At 37.2% G+C, this 17,798-nt stretch overlaps 1 long non-coding RNA gene across 1 annotated transcript; it reads right to left on the bottom strand.

The window, feature by feature from the left end:
- Positions 1-5,856: 5,856 nt before the first annotated feature.
- LOC120460749 (uncharacterized) lies at positions 5,857-17,762 on the bottom strand. The gene is made up of 5 exons (XR_016169799.1): positions 17,421-17,762; positions 12,689-12,732; positions 8,633-8,744; positions 6,154-6,330; positions 5,857-5,992 (listed from the first exon to the last, which is right to left on the bottom strand). It is a non-coding gene; the product is annotated as an uncharacterized LOC120460749 (long non-coding RNA).
- Positions 17,763-17,798: the final 36 nt, after the last annotated feature.

The raw sequence follows: 17,798 nt of genomic DNA, 5'->3' as shown, positions 1-17,798 counted from the left end.
AACTTTTGACCGGTCTTGTATGTTGCATTAAGGTTAAATGGTTATTGGTCATTATGATGATGTCTCACAATCCAATCCATGCCATTTAATCTTTCTTTCAAGCTTAATTAGTCTGGAGTAAGAGTCCTCTCTCTCAACACAGGCTCTAATGATCATAAGCACTTGAAAAATCCTGCTGTGATTGCATGTTTTGTATTCCAGGCTCTGTCTAGGGCCGGTGTGCCATTACCATCCTCTCCACGCATCCCTTCTGAGTGTTCATGCAACTAGCTGCAGTTCCGTGTTCGCCTGTGGAGGGCGTCAGAGAGACGCCTTAATTTATTCCAGATCGCTCTGCGAGTGAAGGTCTCCCAAGGTTAAAGTGTTTATTGCTGCATCAGCCTCATATACTGGTGGTCTCTTATGAGGGAACAACGCCATGGGCATTTAACTGCCCAGATAAAGCAGCTCACTGCAGCAAATCTAATTGTCCACCACGAAACAGCACTTGTTCATTTTTATAAATGTGCATAATTTGGGGCTACCTCAGAAAACAGACCTGCGTGATTTGCACCTAAGGCTATACATTCTTTTAGCCGATTACAATTTCAATGCTTGCCATTAAACACAGAGGCTAACTAAAAGTAACAGGGATCTGCCATTTTGCAAATAGCAACAATACCTCAATACCATTTTATAGTCAATATATGAGGTCAAATAGATTGAGGCCCACAAGCGGGCAGTTTTTTATTATGAGCCAACAACAGAGGTATTGTTTCTAGCTAATATGTTTTTCTGGAGCTTGTTCATCGTTGATATCCACTCACATCCTGAAAGATTATGTGTGGGAACACAGACGTTATTGAGGGCACATGGCAGGTGTATTATTTCCATGGTTCATCAGAAGGAAAAAGAGACTTTAAAAGGATAGTTTGTGACACTTTTGAAATTTGCGTTCAGGCAAAAGGACACCAATGTGTCCCTGAGCAAGACACTTAACCTCTAGTTGCTCCAGGCGTGCGACCTCTGACATAGCAATTGTAAGTCGCTTTGGATAAAAGCGGCAGCTAAATGTATAAATAAACTACAAAATCTTGCCAGCATCCATTTTCAAAGACTTTTTTGTTGTAAGCGTGTGATAAAGAAGCTGTCGCATTGCAGAAAAGAGAACAACAGAAAGTGTTGATCTTCAACTACAAGCACTATTTCTTCATTTAAACACTAAAATGCTGAAACAAGCAAATGCTTTGCTCATATCAGGATCATTGTCTTGAGTGCTGTTATTCTTTTAAAGTACGTCAGGTGTGAGACTCAAGAGTTTGTGAACATAACAAGACTGTATCAGGTGGTTTACTTGAGGACAACTTGTTCAAGATTAAAATGCTCTTGATGATCTTGATTGATTTATACCAGCACTGTTGAATTCTGATTCTTGCTGCCAGAGCTATTAAATAAGACATAATTGACGCTGGAGCATTGAATTGCTGAAAATTAAGAGCTCATTTAATAATTAAAGATATATTTAAATATAATATATATATATATTTTTTTTAGAAATATTTAAATACTAACAACACAGTCCAGAGTCAGTTATTCCATACATGAGCGGTTATAATGACCACCAGCACAGTAATTACAGGTAACTAAGTTTGTCCACCAATTATGTATGCCGCCTTTACACCTCTTTCATGGATAGTGTTTGTCAGCATCTTTGAGGCACTGTTTATTCCATTAATATTATTATTATTATAGGAAATGTAATATCCAGCATAAACTCATCAAGCACTTAGTGAACTCGGCTTTCACTTAGTGAAAGTCAGAATTTGGAAAATAACTGGACAAAATATAGAAAGAATAAGTGTGCGTGTAGCCCTCAATCGGGTCATGGGGTCTAAACGACCTCAATCGACTTTTACTTAATAAAAAAAAAGGTTCCCTTCATCTCAGTGGAATAATATTTTGTGACTTTTCATACATTACACACACACACACAAAAAAAAAAAAAAAAAAAAAAAATTAGGTTGTTCTGAAGGTGTGTAAATTTTTTTTTTTACACTTCTGGTCTTCGGGGTCAATTTGACCCCACATTGAAATGAATGGGAAATGTGAGAAAAAAAAAAATATATATATATATATATATATACATATATATATTCTTCATGTAGAAATGAAGGAAAAGTACTAGGCCTTCATTCCTTCACAGAAATGAAGGCCTAGTACTAGAGCATAAATGCAATGTATCATAAAAAATATATTTAATATGCAAGCTAATGGTGTAGTTGAGGTATTGTGTGGTATATAGATACAAAAGTACTTTATATCTCCAAAAACACCGCATTAATGAATAGATGAGAAGTAAACAAAAAAAATGATATATTATTTGTATGATTAAAAATGTATATTTTTTATACAATTACTCAATCAATTGTTGGGGTCGTATAGACCCCGAAGCCCAGAAGTGTAAACAGGAAACGAAGACCATTTGAAGGTTAAGCTTTGAAATGTGCTACTTCAGAACAAGAAGAAACACAACTTGAAGGTCCATAAATTAGCTGATGTCTTGGTTTGATTATACATCAGATGTGTTGCCTTTTCCTTTCTCCAAAGAGCCCATTGATTTCCCTGAGTCTTTTCACATTGCACCGGCAGAAAGGCGATAATAACTAAATCCATCTTCATCGGGCCTCGGTGGGAGCAGACGCCTCCTTCTAATGGGGCACTAAACAAAGCACAGCAGCCAATCTGGAGTGGAAAGGCTGACACATCACAACACTGCTGAGAGTCATTCAGCGGGGATGTTCAAATTTCAGACTAATCAAAGACCAGCGGTTATTATTTAAAGGAATAGCTCACACGAAAATGACAGTTCTGTTATTTACTCATCCTTATGTCTTGTTAGTGGCCGTTTACACAGAATGTATTTATTTTGACAGCGTAGTGAAACCAAATTGGTTACATCATTTGCGGTGCTTCATGAAGAGATCGCGATCCCTGTAAGATCTTTTCTTGCCCCAATTTGCTCGCCGCAACTTTCTGATGTCCACGTTAAAGATGTCCACGTCTTTCTTTCTTCAGTCGAAAAGAAATTAAGGTTTTTGATGAAAACATTCCAGGATTTTCTCCATATAATGGACTTCATTGGGAACCAAAGGGTTCTGCAGCTTCAAAAACGACACCAGACGATGTAATACTTAATTCTTCGCATTTGTGTCATTAGCGTTGTAATTTCCCATTATTTGGACATTACATCTTAATTGGTCATAATCCATCCTGATTTACTGACACCCTGTCTATCATTATATTGGGCACTATTTGCTTTTGTCAGATAATAGGCCTAATTATCTGATTTATGTTTTGAGAATAATCATTGATAAACTCTATCTACATTAATACATTTTAAAGTGTGATATCCTGATGAGAACAGTAAATGGGTTTCCTGGGTTTAAATATGAATTTAATCTTTCTCTTTTTGCAATTCTTTGAGCAATTATGGTAATTGTGCAATTTGGATGTTATATGACTTATTCTGCATGAAAAGGAATTTGCCTTTTTTATTGCTTTGATATTATACAGCTCTCAATAAAAGTACACGAAGAACTTGAAAATCAATCTTCCTCCAAAACTTTAAGATTTAATTTCCTCTTCATCTGAGTTGCCGTATCTTTGTTCGTGCGTAGCGTCTGCTCAAAATTAGGCCATCCAATCGAATCTGTGCAGGTCCCAATATTCTCTGCTGTTGATTCCAGTAAAAAGAGGATTGAATTTACACCCATCCCTCAAAACATCTGCTGGTTCTTGCGTATGAGCAAAACATTGGCATGCTGTCATTGTGCTACAGTGCAGTAAGCAGCAATATCGATCAGTCTATGGCTTTCTGGTGCCTTCTCACTAACATGCACTTACGATTTCGTAGATTATGTTTCCATGTTCCAGACACAACAAATCTGACTTACAGGGTTGTTCCACACGGGCGTAGTCTAGAACCATTGATCCAGTCAATTGAAACCAATATACTTTTCTGCTTTACTCTGGGGGTTTACTTACATTTTATTGTTCAGTCCCATGAGACATACAGTGTGACTGAGGCTATTTGTCACATGGTTGGTATCTCTGTGTCTCAAAATGCAAAGATGCAATGGTTTTGATGTTGGTTTCGAACACCTAGTGCAAAATGGTCTTTAATAACAATATTTTTTTCAATATCATTTTTAAAATCCAAACTAAAATTCCAATATTATCATATTTTTGCTATATCTGCTGAATAACAAGTGAATAAAATAAATGTATGGACAAGTATTTTTATATAACTGGCAATTTTATGCCATGAATTTGACAACAAATTGTTATTGCCTTTAGTTTATTCTTTATTCAGTTAACTGCATCTTTTTTCTTGGACAAGCCAGATTTTAAGGATTTTCCTTAACCCTTAGGGGTCTGAGGTGTTCTCTGGGTCCTGGAGGTGTTCTGACTCGTGCTTTTTTCTGTTATTTGTGACATTTTCATGGCTAAAGTATTATTACACTGTATTCAGCACAAACTCTGCTACTATAATATGTCAGCAGCATGTATGTACAATTTTGTAGTTTTGAGATAATAACTTTTATGCGTGGTTTGCGAAAAACAAAAAATTGTGAGCTGGTATCACCGGCGATACCGTGGACCCCAGGGGGTTGACAGAAACTTAAACAGAAAGTTAAAAATTGTGGTTTCCACTTTTGATGGCTTTTTTTGTTTGTTCATAACTCTCTGAAGAGCCACCAAAGACAAATCATGGCCTTTCATGTTCATTAATTTAGTATTTTAAGTTTGGTGGTGCTGCACTAACCACTGGCTCAACTAAACCCAGCAACACTTTAATTAGCATGTTCATGAAATCACAGTGTGGAGATAATTTGTTGCTGCTCTGTTGAACCTTCATAGACGGGAGCTCAGTTTCCGCAGCACATAGCACACATTCATCCCGACTCCTCAGAATAGATTCTACCTGACAAAGAAAATAACAGTCCTTCGCTCAAACAGATTAGTTCATGGTGTATGGGACATAAAGAACATCTCCGCCTGAGAGGGCAATGCTCCATGCTTAGCATCTCAGCTTTACTTTGTGATAAAGGGTAAAGCAAGCCGCTAACTTCAATGTGACGTCTATACCGGGATGTAAATCACAGATTGATAGAAGCTCAGTAATTGAATTAGATGATGGTAATGGCTTCAGTGTAAGAGACATTTTTCAGAGCCAATGATGATAAATTCATGACCAGCAGAAAAGGACGTCGTGTGAGAAAGTCAGATAAAGGAACAGACTGAATAGTAATTTTGTTATGTGCTTTCATCATTTAATAATAATAATGATAAAATAATCTATAGACCATTTCACAAGATGTAAACAACACTGGTCCAGAAGCACTTCCTGTTTCAGTTTTTTAACACTACATAAAAGCTGGGATAAAATACAACCAACAGAACATTTAAAACTGAACCAAAAGTTAAACAAACATCTTTAAGATGTTTTCTTTACTTGTGAAATAAAGAAAACAGTTACAAACTGAAACAGGAAGTGTTTCTGGACCAGTGTTGTTTACATCTTGTGAAATGGTCTATATAAACTTTTACAGCATGGAATAGAAAAAATGTAACTGATTAATCTCACAATTCTGACCTTTTTTTCATAATTTCGAATTTATATCTCACAAAATTCTGTTGCGCACGCACTCAAACCACAACATAAACACGAGACGAGAAGGAAACAATCATTTTGAATACCGTGACGATAGTATGCACATGAGAAACAGGACTGTAAAATAAAGTACTAAGTATAGTAATGTTTAATTTCGTCACCATAACATAAAGTGTTACCCTCTGTGCTTATAAAGCTGTGAGAGTTTTTCACCTGTCCTCCTAAAACATACACCACATTACCTGAAATGTTTTGAGTCCTTCAGTCTCTGTCTCATCCATCACCTCTGCCCATTCCCTTTGCTTTGCTTTCCGAGAAATGGGCCTATTTCCCACGAACCTACCAAAAGATGACAAACAGAATTAAAGCGACTGGAGGGAATTTGGGGATACATGGCTGCTGATATTAAAGGGCACAAAATCTATCTCAGATGATCTCTCTCTCGCACTGGGAGCAATAATAAAAAGAGGGATTCGGAGATGCTGCCCTGGACTATATACCTGCAGACTTCTGTCTCCTCATTGCTTTGATCTTCGTGTGTATTTAATTCATGCGTTGTTCTTTGAAGTGAACTTCCAAGTTGTGAGATATTTTGAGGGAAGATGCTGATTATATTCACTTCTTTTGCCAGCCTACGATGTCTTCTGATCTATCCGTGTGATGTGGACTGGATCCCTCTGTGGAGGAACAGAAATGTTTATTTCTTGAACGTCGACTGCAGCACATCGTACATTTACTGGATTAAATTCCTCACAGCTTCACAGGAAACAATCAATAGCTATTTCAAGACGCCTCAGTTTATGAGAGCAGACTGAGTTTTCATTGCTTTGACTGCTGAGTTTATCTGTTTCAGGAGAGAAAAAAAAGAGGATGCTAAAGACGCTAAAATGGATTGGCCTGGAGTTTTTAAGGAAAAAGTAATTATTCAGTGTGTCTGAAGGAAAAAAATAGCTCATGCTTTAAAAATTCGAGTAACGCTATTTAAAAAAGGTTTACATTTGTTAACATTATTTCTCACCCGTTGCATGCAGAATTTAAGACTGCCTTCTGGTTCTCGCTTCAGTCAGTCAGCCACCAGTTAAAACAAATATTTAAATTCTTCTTTGCGATTTTTCTAATAATAGGTAATAGGTAACATCTGCACATTTTAAATGTTGTAGTTTTCATTTCCATTATCCTGGATTTTTAATGGATGTTGATGTTGTCATCTTTGTTGTCATGTATTTCATAATTTCTTTGCTACTGCAGCAAAACTGATCGCCCCTAGGGGACAAATAAAGCTGAATTTAATTTAATTGAATACGGAGCAGACATATGTTTCAGGTTACACAAGCCCTCATGCGCTTACGTGTTTTGCAGCAGCATTTGCACTAGACTGATGTTAGATTGATTCTATGCCACTTTTCATTCAGGCATAAAAACTTCTTTACATCCATCTTGTAAATTTTGTTAACAAAACATATGACGAAAAATATTCGCTGATAACCAAGACAAAGACGACGCAACAATAAATCTGTGGTTTAATCAACATGCAATATCGCTGACGAAAAAACGAGACTAAAATATAGTGGAAACATAAATAAAAACTAACCAAAAATCTCTTTATTTTCGTCCATAGACACATGCACTAGACGTCACCTTGGGGTTCGTAAGCATGCGTCAAAACCGCCGCCATCTTGGAACAGGGGTGTTGTCATAGGAAGTCGCTATAAGTAGCTGCTATCTCTGCCTTTACTTCGAATTAATTGATGGTGGCGGACTTTCGTGCTGTGTATGATGTTCACAAAAATGAAATCTGAACTAGGAAGAATGTTTTTGTTAAAAAAAAAAATCTGGAATCAATAATAAAAGCATGTCTGACCGTTGGAACGAACCAAAAAAAAAAAAAACAGAGAAAATCACATTCATGATGATTTATGGTGATTTTATTGACGTTGATGCATTAAAGTGGAGGGGCTCCCCTGTTCCAAGATGGCGGCCCTATTTACGCATTCGTTCTAATGAACTGCTGTAGCCAAGGCGACATCTAGTGTATATATATATATGATTTTCGTCAACATTAATTTCTGTTACAATTCGCTGTTCATTCATTAGATGGCATGAGCGGAAGTTGTTGTTTCTTTTTTTCAAGTTTAGATCGTGAGATAATAAGCTAGGTTAGATTTTTTTGTGGGGCAGTCGCGACACAGAATATTTACATGATACTTGGGATGAGAGGTTAAATTGGGCCGGGGCACACCAGAGCACAGACAGCACTTTTGTGGCCTTATTTCAGAAACTTTAAGTTAAATTTTTCTCAATGAACATGCACAAACAATATTCTCTTAAAATCACAAACATGTACTCACATGTTGCTCACATATTATGGAAGCCATGTTTGTGCTAAATAGAGTGTAATGACACCTATGCCATTAATGTTTATAAGCAAATGGAAAAAAAAAAAACCCACAAATTTCAGGGCATGTCAAAACATCTCAAGAACCCCCAAAACACCGTAGATTAATGGAACTTTATTGTAAAGTGTTACCAAAATTAGGCAGCAGTAGGCTATTTCACCCCGTCAGTGAATGCTAACCTAAAATCACAAAGAGATCTGATGTCAAATCATTGGTTCATTCTTTGGAAGATGCTTCTTTTCACAGCAGGTCTGTAAATCTGTTTGTGCTCAGTGTTCCAGTGCTGTGCATTAGCTGAGCTTCTGAGAGCTCTTTTATGTTTCATGCGCATCTTTTCAAACTACTCGAGGATGAAACAGCATTCACTAACAACAGTGGACGCCATGATGTCCTTGAAACCCATTTCAGAGTTTTGAGTCAATTCTTTTGTTCACTTACTACAGCAAAAAAGAAATCCTAGAAGAAAGACAAATCTTATCTGGATTGTTGTGTACTTATTCCAATAATCCAAACAGCCCAGAGAACAGAACACATTTGAATCTATTGATCATGTTGTTGTCTCCGTGTGTGTTTTGTAACATACATGTGGAAGATGGATCGCCCTGGGTAATTCCGCAGGAATCCTATCCATGTCAGTTCAGATGAGCCCGTTTGATTGACAGCTCTAATATAAACAGAGACACAGTACCATTTCCCTGAAGACAAAACAAGGGTCTAAATGAATGGTTAAGGTCAGCAGAAGTCAAAGTCATCTTTCAAAAATAGTTTTGCTTCCTTGGCATAAATTGTTTCTGGAAAATAAGATGCCAGAAAGACTACATTCCCTTTTAAAGGGGATATCTGACAATCGAAGTGACATTTTTTAAAAGGAAAAATACAAATAAAAATCACTTAGACTAATAAGCAAAGCAGAAAATGTAGATTGCTCATTAAATTATGCCTCAAATAAATACGTGATAAAAAATATGAATATATACAAAAATAAATTTAATTTAAGCAAATGCATTAAGAATGCCCTATGCAACAAAAATAATGATTGACAAGGAACAAGGGAAACACAAAAGCTATATACACACAGAGGAGCTAACAAGACAACAAGGGGCTAACATGAGACAGGTGTAGGTGATTAATCGTCATGGAAACAAACAAGGGTAACTATGGGAACAAATAATGCACAAAGCAAACCGGAACTAAACACAGGAAGTGGACATAGAGAAACACTTTAACATAAAAGTCCTTAAACACAAGAGCATAATCATGGCAAAAACAAGCCTATTAATCGTTAAAGGGATACTCCACTTTTTTTGGAAATAGGCTCATTTTACAACTCCCCCAGAGTTAAACAGTTGAGTTTTACCGTTTTCAAATCCATTCAGCCGATTTTTTGATATTTAGAAGTATATCAGTAACCAGATCGATTCTGGTCTCATTGACTTCCATAGGACAAAAAATATAATATTGAAGTCAATAAGACCAGAAACTGTCTGGTTACTGATATACTTCTAAATATCAAAAAATCGGCTGAATGGATTTGAAAACGGTAAAACCGAACTGTTTAACTCTGGGGGAGTTGTAAAATGAGCCTATTTCCAAAAAAAAAAAAAAAAAAGTGAGTATCCCTTTAACAAAATGAGGATATGTGCTACCACAGACCAATGATCCTGCCTGATCTCTAAAAATAAAACTTTCATCAGTCAAAATGATTGAAATCCTGGCGGAAATTACAGACACAGTTGGACACATTTCCTAAAAAGAATGTTCTAGAATGTGAGAAATTCTATTTGCATAATTTAATATGTATTAATAATGGATCTTCTTGGGTACAAACGAGTTCTGATACTCCAGGGCAGAATCTGAGTTAAAGAACACTTAATCACAGACTTTGGTCCAATCTGTGCCACAGAACTGCTGGCATTGGAACTTTATAACACACCACAGACCTTTGACTGAAATATTTTGGATGGATGTCACAATAGACAATATTAACAATGAAAACATTGGCCATAAAGCAGTTGGTCCCGTATATCACCGGAGCCAGAGCCAGCAGTGCTCATTCACGTCCTGGAGGAAGAGGTAGAATAATACAAAAGCTCTGTGTGCCAGATCTGCAGTGAAAGGGAAAATGGCATTGTAACAAACACACTGGTCGGCTTGGGAAGGTCTTTTATGCCTCACTTGCTGTCTCCGTTGGTAGTTTCTGCACTGCTTCAGGCTTTGATCAGAGATGCCATGCTGAAGGTATAATGCTGTGTAAAGTCTCTTCTCCACATTGTCCATCACTTTCATCTTGTCCTAACCTCCAGATCAGTCTGTCACCCTGCTATGATGCCTTTGCTGTCTGATGAGGTGTCTGATAACATGTACTGGGTCCTGCAGTCACACATGTGATGTCTGCGATGACAGTCGGGCCATGTATCTGTATCTGTTGTGTATCAGTTGTCAGGGCTACATATTCCTATGACAGCAGAGTTGACGGAAAGCATACGTGAAGAATTAAATAAAAAAAAACTACGTGCAGAGATTAAAGAGCTCTTTATATAACATGACAAGCGTGTCAGAATTAATAAGTTCATACATTAAAACTGTCAGAAAACATTTTCTTTACAATGAAAAAAACAACAGCTAATTTAGACTGGAAAATAGGCACAATTTATAGTTATCTTCAAAACTATTTTCAAGAATTTAAACATTTAAACTCTTGACTAGAAGAGTATTTGTTAGTAGGCATTGATATATCAAAATTTGATTTGAATCGATTCTTAGTCTTCATTCATCCAGAATCTAGTCTGATATTGATTTGATTATGAATGTCTGTGAATCAAAATCCTGGCACCGCTAGTGGTTGTGGCCCTACTCCTGACAGGTTTTGGTTTAATTTATCAAGTTTAATTTATCAACTATTACCGATTGTCAGCGAGAAACTGGGCAGGCCAAAGGCCAGCAAGGCGATAGTTGTGATTGTGTCTCCCTTGGTTGCACTCATGGAGGATCAGGTTAAGGAGGCAGCCGGTATTTCGCTCGATGGCTTCGTTTTCGCATCATACATGTGTTTACGGTGGAAGTTCGATGTGGCTAAACTGGTGAATAACACGCATCATAACTAAACGTTATCCGATTGGCTTACGGGTAACCAATGATTTTATACTTCAGACAAGCGCTGTAATTTAACAAATCACAATTAATGGCGGTTTTCAATACCAATTTCAGTCACAGAGCTAAAACCGTTGAAGTAAGTACTTTATGGCGCTTTTCCACTGCATGGTACGGTGCGGTACGGCTCTCTTCGGCTCGCTTTAAATAGTACCTGGTCTGTTAAGGTTCCAAGAGTAGCGTACCGGTACTAAATGTGACGTGAAACATTGCAGATCACTGATTGGTCAGACAGAATCGTCAGTACCAGCGTCATTGTATTTGAACCAATAGACATCGACACGAGAATCAAAACCCGCTAGATTTAAATAGCCAGTAACAGCCACCACTGTTATCGATCAGTCTATAATCCCACCCACTTTAAAGCGGTACTGACTGCAGTGGAAAAGCAACCGAGCTAAAGCGAACCGAGCCATGCCGTGTCGAGCCGAGTCGTACCATGGAAAAGCGAAGCGAGCCGAACTGTACTGTCCATTGGTTATCACTGTCAGTCATCGCAGTTTCCGACTCAATCACGCATCTGTCAATCCCAAAACTTTACAGTGTACTTAGCAGCATAAAAAAACTAAACTTGAATTCAGATTGTGAATGGTTAATAAACAGAAAGCTAATAATCACCATCTCTAAAAGGCAAGCTCACTGATTTTTGCAGTCTTGTGAAAACTCTCGTTATAATAAAGTCTTAATTGTAATAATCAATCTCTAGTTTACATCATGTTTACACTTTGTTGGTTATAATGAAAGGACATGTTGAACAAAACAAAATCTTTTCAGTGGCTCTTCGATTTCTCATTATATGATAGCATTATCTATGTCCAGCCCATTCTCACCCCCAAGGCGTCACTTATCTGACGCCTTGGGAAGCATTTGGACATGCTTCAATATCTGACGCTTTAGGAGCCCTTTAGCGTCAGTTAGATGACGCCCTAGGATCGCGTGTACCCTACCCCCACCCCACGCCTAAACCTAACCACGTCCTCTAACTGACGCTTTCCTTTAGCGTCAGTTAGATGACGCCGTAGGATCGCGTCATGTAAGTGACGCTAAAGGGCGCCTAAAACGTCAAATATTGAAGCATGGTCAAAGGTGACGCCTTGGGGTGAGAATGCGTTGCTATGTCGCATAAATCCTGCTCACAGAGGTTAAATTCATCACACATATCATGTGAGATTAGTTTATTCAAATGATCTGGGAATCATTCTGTGAGAATGGATGTGGACGGTTATGTAATCTGGTGTAAAGTATTTTCTTAGTGTTAAGTTATGCACTGTAAGTTCTTTCATGTAAAGTTATGGAGGGTTTCCTCTGCCAGAAGTTATGAAGAAAATCTTATGACATTTCTAGATGGGGTTAATTCTATACCCTTTTAGTAAATCCTTCTAGGTGCAAAGTTATAAAGCTTTCAATAATCAGTTTCCTTAATACAATTTATGATGAAAAAATGATTTTGATTGATTTTTGTATTACTGAAGAATATTAAATAACTCACCATATGTATCACATTGTTGTTGCACAATGTCCATCCATTTCTAACTGAAAAGGAGAAAGAATGGATGATTAGAGAGAGCATTGTGGGAAAAATGAAATGGGCTCACTTAATTAGAATACAATTAACTTGCTAATTACTTTGCTTTCATGTGAAGAAGGCACAATGATATTGAGGGAGAATGGCCAGCAAACGCCACACTAACACGCACACAAATAGAGGACAACAGAGGTGGGTTTTGCTTGTCGGAGGATCACCGGTCAATATCTGTGGACACTGCTGGGATAAATAGTCACTCAGCATGAACCCACACATATTCATTCAGTATGCAAGACACACCACACACACTCAACATGCAAGACAAATCGATATGTCAGGATCAGCCTTTAGCAGTGTGCTACATCAGATTCTCCCTCTCTCTCTCACACACACACACACACATACACATTTGCTCTAGCATGTGGACAGCTGAAACCATATCAGTTTTGACTGTTGGATGTTGGTTGTAAATGCTCCATGCTTTGAACAGTAGTAGGCTACATCACCCAAAGAACACACAAAAGAAAACCTGCTTTGTTTAGAATGTTACATGTTAAAGATTAATGAACGCGATTACATGTTCTGGTATGTTAAGTTCTAGAACATGTGGTGAGGAACTCGGATAAATACAATCATTCCTAAACACCAGAATCCCAGTGTGACGCAGACTTTTCATTGAGTCTGTTATTGATGGATGGGTCATTAAAAACTATACTGGACTCATTTGTGCTGTTCGGGACCATTTAATTAAGGGTCAAAAAGGGGAAATGGTAGATAATATAATATAATATAATATAATATAATATAATATAATATAATATAATATAATAATAAAAACATTATGACCAGCCACAGGAGAAGTATTGCTGATCCTCTTCTAGTGGGTAACGCTTCCTTTTACAGTACAGTACTTACAGCATACTTACAGTGTACTTACAGTGTACTTACCTAAAACGTACTGGCTAATATAAGGTAAGAACATGGAACAGGGTTAGGTTTAGGGGTAGGTTCAGGGTTAGTACTAGTTATTACCCAGTACTTGTAGTTACTAAAATAAGTACATAGTATTTACATGGGTAACTGGACTGTAAAAGGAAGCGTTACCCACATATTTAGGTCTGTGTAGATTATGGTAATAGAATGATCAGTTCTCATAACCAACGTGTTGGATGCAGGAGAAATGGGAAGGAATAAAGACCTGAGGTGCGTTACCCAAAAGCATCGTTAGCCAACTATGGTCGCAAGTTTCGTCGTTATCTGCATAGTTTAACGAGACGGTGTTTCCCGAAACCATCGTTCCAACGAACATTCGCAAACAGCATCGCAAAGTTGTGTGGTTTGAACGACAGCTCTCGACCTGTGGTTAGAGGCATCGTTTCTATATTGCATGACATTTGGAGGTAATAAATCCTTATCTTGAGCAAAATAAGCGAGCTGACATTCAGTACAAGCGGTGCCTTTTATTTAGAATATATACAATTTACGTCTTTTAGTTTTTCAAAAGATTTGAAGTAACGTGTTTGAAGAGTGCGCATGTGCGAACAGGCTCTACTATGTAAGAACGAGCCAAATATTGAGTCTGGTATTGTAATAAACCAAAATAACTAGAACAATTAGAAATAGTCCTCAGATGGCATGTCTGTAATTTATATAAAACAAATCTAGCGTTAACTGGATCTCAAACAGTTTCATTAAAAGTAGTTATTACTCCACCACGTGCGAAACCAATGTGGTTGAACGATACTTTGCGACAGTGGGTTTCGGGAAACAGTCGTGACTAGCTAGTTGCCTCTTTCAGCAGGGTAATGCACTCTGCCACACTGCACACATTGTTCAGGAATGGATTGAGGAACATGATAAAGAGTTAAAGGTGTTGACATGGCCTCCAAAATGCTCAGATCTCAATCCAATTGAGCAGGACCAACAAGTTCGATCCTCGCCCGCTCCACCCTGCAACCTATAAGACTTGAAGGATCTGCTATTGTCTTAGTGCCAGATACCAAAGGACACCTTCAGGGGTCTTGGAGAGTCCATGCAATTCCAATTCTGACAAGTCTTCAGAAGGAGGATCAGGTAAAAAATGTGCATGTCTATGAAATATACATAAAAAAAAAACTGGGATAATTCTGGGAAATATTGCACAAATCTGCTGAGCAGAAACCAGGAAGCTGGCGGTCATAAAAAAAGAAAATCATTTACACTGCTTTGCTGTCCAGTAAAGAATAAGACCTAAATGCAAGCTGGGTTGATCCCCTGCATATGCTGAAGTAGAGGCAGATGAATGCTTACCCATGCATGCAATAGCAAATATGGTGCGTGGGAGGAGAGGTTCTGGCTGAGTACAAGTGTTTATAACCCAGCGTGGATAAATGGTTTGTGGGCCGAATTCTGCATTGAGAAGTTCTGCTCTTTGACATCACTTTATATTTATTGCACGTTCCTGGTTAGTTACTCTGGTTTCTCATTTTGGCTGTATACTGTCAGCAAGTAAATGTCAGCATACCAAACCACCCAGCACCTAGAGAAGTCTTTGCATAATTTAAATCACATTTTCTAGCATCCAACCAATTGTGAATTATGTGTCACCTTCAGTTAAATATGATGTGTGGAGGTTCCTCTTCAAGAAAACATTTATTCACAAGGACAATTAAGAGCAAATGTACGGATGCACGATCTCTCCTAACACGCATATAAAGGCAAACAGAATGTCATTCTGACAGGCTTCCCGGCTTCACCCTCAATCACATACACAAAGGAAATCAATTTGTTTTTATGCAATATTTTATGACAATGAGACATCAAATGAGTAAGCTCTAGCAATTTGAATATGTAATTTGCTTGTTCTCTTTACACTGGGACTGACTGCAACATCCTAAAATGAAGATCAAACTTGTCAAGTACCTTATTTGCACGCTTTTTATTATATAATGTTTCTGATTCTTGGTATTAGTTATTTGAACAACCCATAAGGCAAAAAATGGGTTTGGCTTTGGACGTGTGACAGAGTCAGAATTTCTGTTGAGCAGAAATGTGCTATTTCATTTCTATGCAATCTGACTTACATTTTCTGCTTGTTGGTCGATAAAACGGGCCAAAGAATCCATTGGACAAGATGTTCTTATAAAACTCTTCTCTCAGGACAACTATGGTCAAAGATGATTGGCAATTATCATAATGTTTGGATTGGCGGTATTTATGGTTCTATTCTGGGCAAGAACCCCCAGCCATCCATGAAGTCTTACATGGATACGAGCAATAACCCTGAAGAGGACAAATATTGTTCTCATGTCGTATGTTGAGTTTGAGTAGTTTTTTTTTAACAAGCAAAGTACAAATTGTAGTGCTGAATATAGTGTGGGAAAGTATAAGCAGGAAAAATCGTCTAAGAGCTTTTACATTTTGTTCTCATAATAAAAGTGTTTTTAAACAACACCTACATTGACGTCAAATGTGCACAGAAAATGATCAGAGAAATCTTTGTACAGAGCAGTGCTATTTTTCTTCCTCTCCTGTGGTCTCGGGCATCAGGGCATCAGCAGGATGAGAGATGGCAGATATCCCAGGAGACCTGCCCTTTAGCAAACATCTCAGCGTCCATCTGGGTGGACATTTCGCTGATCCTAGACCAGCGTCAGACATCATTCCACCCGTCTTAAAATATCACCACTGCTATAGAAACAACACCATAAAACTGATTTCATATCAGCATCAACAACCTCTGCCCACATTGAAAGGCTCTGCTGTGACATTTTCTGACTGTACCACTCCTTTCAAAACTGTCACTATGAGAAAAACTAAATGTCACTGATGGAGAAAATAAAACAAAAGTAACTTTTGTGGCCTGACCTGTAGTTCATTTCCGTTAGATTTGAGGTTATCTATCTGCAATCGTGTTCTCCTAAAATTAGAAAATTACTTATAGCTTAATTACACAAGTGATCAAAGATTTTTAATGTGTTTGAATGAAGTTTCTTATATTCACCAATGGTGAAATTTCTTCGAGCAGATTTTTATTATTGATGTACTATTATACAGTAGTTTTTATTCATATTTTGAATCAGATTTTATTTTTTATATTTTTCATTTTAATTTTAGATAAAGTTTGTTATGTGTTTCTGTCATTTTGCATTATTTAAAAAAAATGTTTTTTATTTTTATTTTATTTTCAGTTTTAGTTATTTCAGGACACCAAGTTAAACTAAATTAAAAATGAGAAATGTTGTCTTGGCAAATAACTGAAATGAAATAAGCATACCTTTTTTTTATATTTATTTTTTATTTTATTTCAGATAATGTTTATTTTATTTCAAGTGAAACTTTTTTATGGTTTTACTTTCAGTTTTAGTTTATTAAACTATAATAACCCTTTCAAAAACAAAGTAAAAACAGTAAAATTGTGAAATATTTTTACAATATAGCCTAATGTTTTCCTAATAATTGTTATTTATTCCTGTGATGGCAATGGTGAATTTTCCGCAGTATTACCCCAGTCTTCAGTGTCTCGCAATATTTTTATGGAAACAGTGCTAATTTTTTTGATGAAAAGTAAAAAAAAAACGACATTTTGAACAAATGATTTTTTAAGCTTTAAATTGTTTTTGACAGCCATTTAAACACAGGCCTTCTGAGAAATGCAAGAACAAATATCATACACTATGAACACGTCTCTCCTTTTCTATTATAACAATAAACGGACCTCAGTGGCAGTCAGTTCTTCCAGGGATTCAGCGCTGGTGGACTAAGTGGAGATCTGGATCGAGCAGCTCCTCCATACACAGTGTCACAGTAGAGTAGAGTGAAAGTGGGCCATGTGGAGCGGGAACATAACGCTACTGCAAAGGGAAAAAAATACTGAATTACAGCCCACATGCTTTCTAAAAATAATGCGACTGAGGTGAAGAAGCAAAGAAACAGAAATATTAGTAAATGATGAGAGAATGTAAGCTAATTAGATTTCACATGAGAGTCAAAAGAAAACTGTATAAAAAACACTCATATAAGATGTAAATTAAGAATGCGGAAAAGAAATATATAGACATATGGATTATTTGAAGGAATAAAGAAAGCAGCTGTT

Source organism: Pimephales promelas, chromosome 9 (genome assembly GCF_988280905.1).
Source record: "Pimephales promelas chromosome 9, fPimPro1.hap1.1, whole genome shotgun sequence".
NCBI classification, from domain to species: domain Eukaryota; kingdom Metazoa; phylum Chordata; class Actinopteri; order Cypriniformes; family Leuciscidae; genus Pimephales; species Pimephales promelas.
The sequence above is the reverse complement of the archived record's forward strand: the minus strand, read 5'-3'. Positions and strand labels throughout refer to the sequence as shown.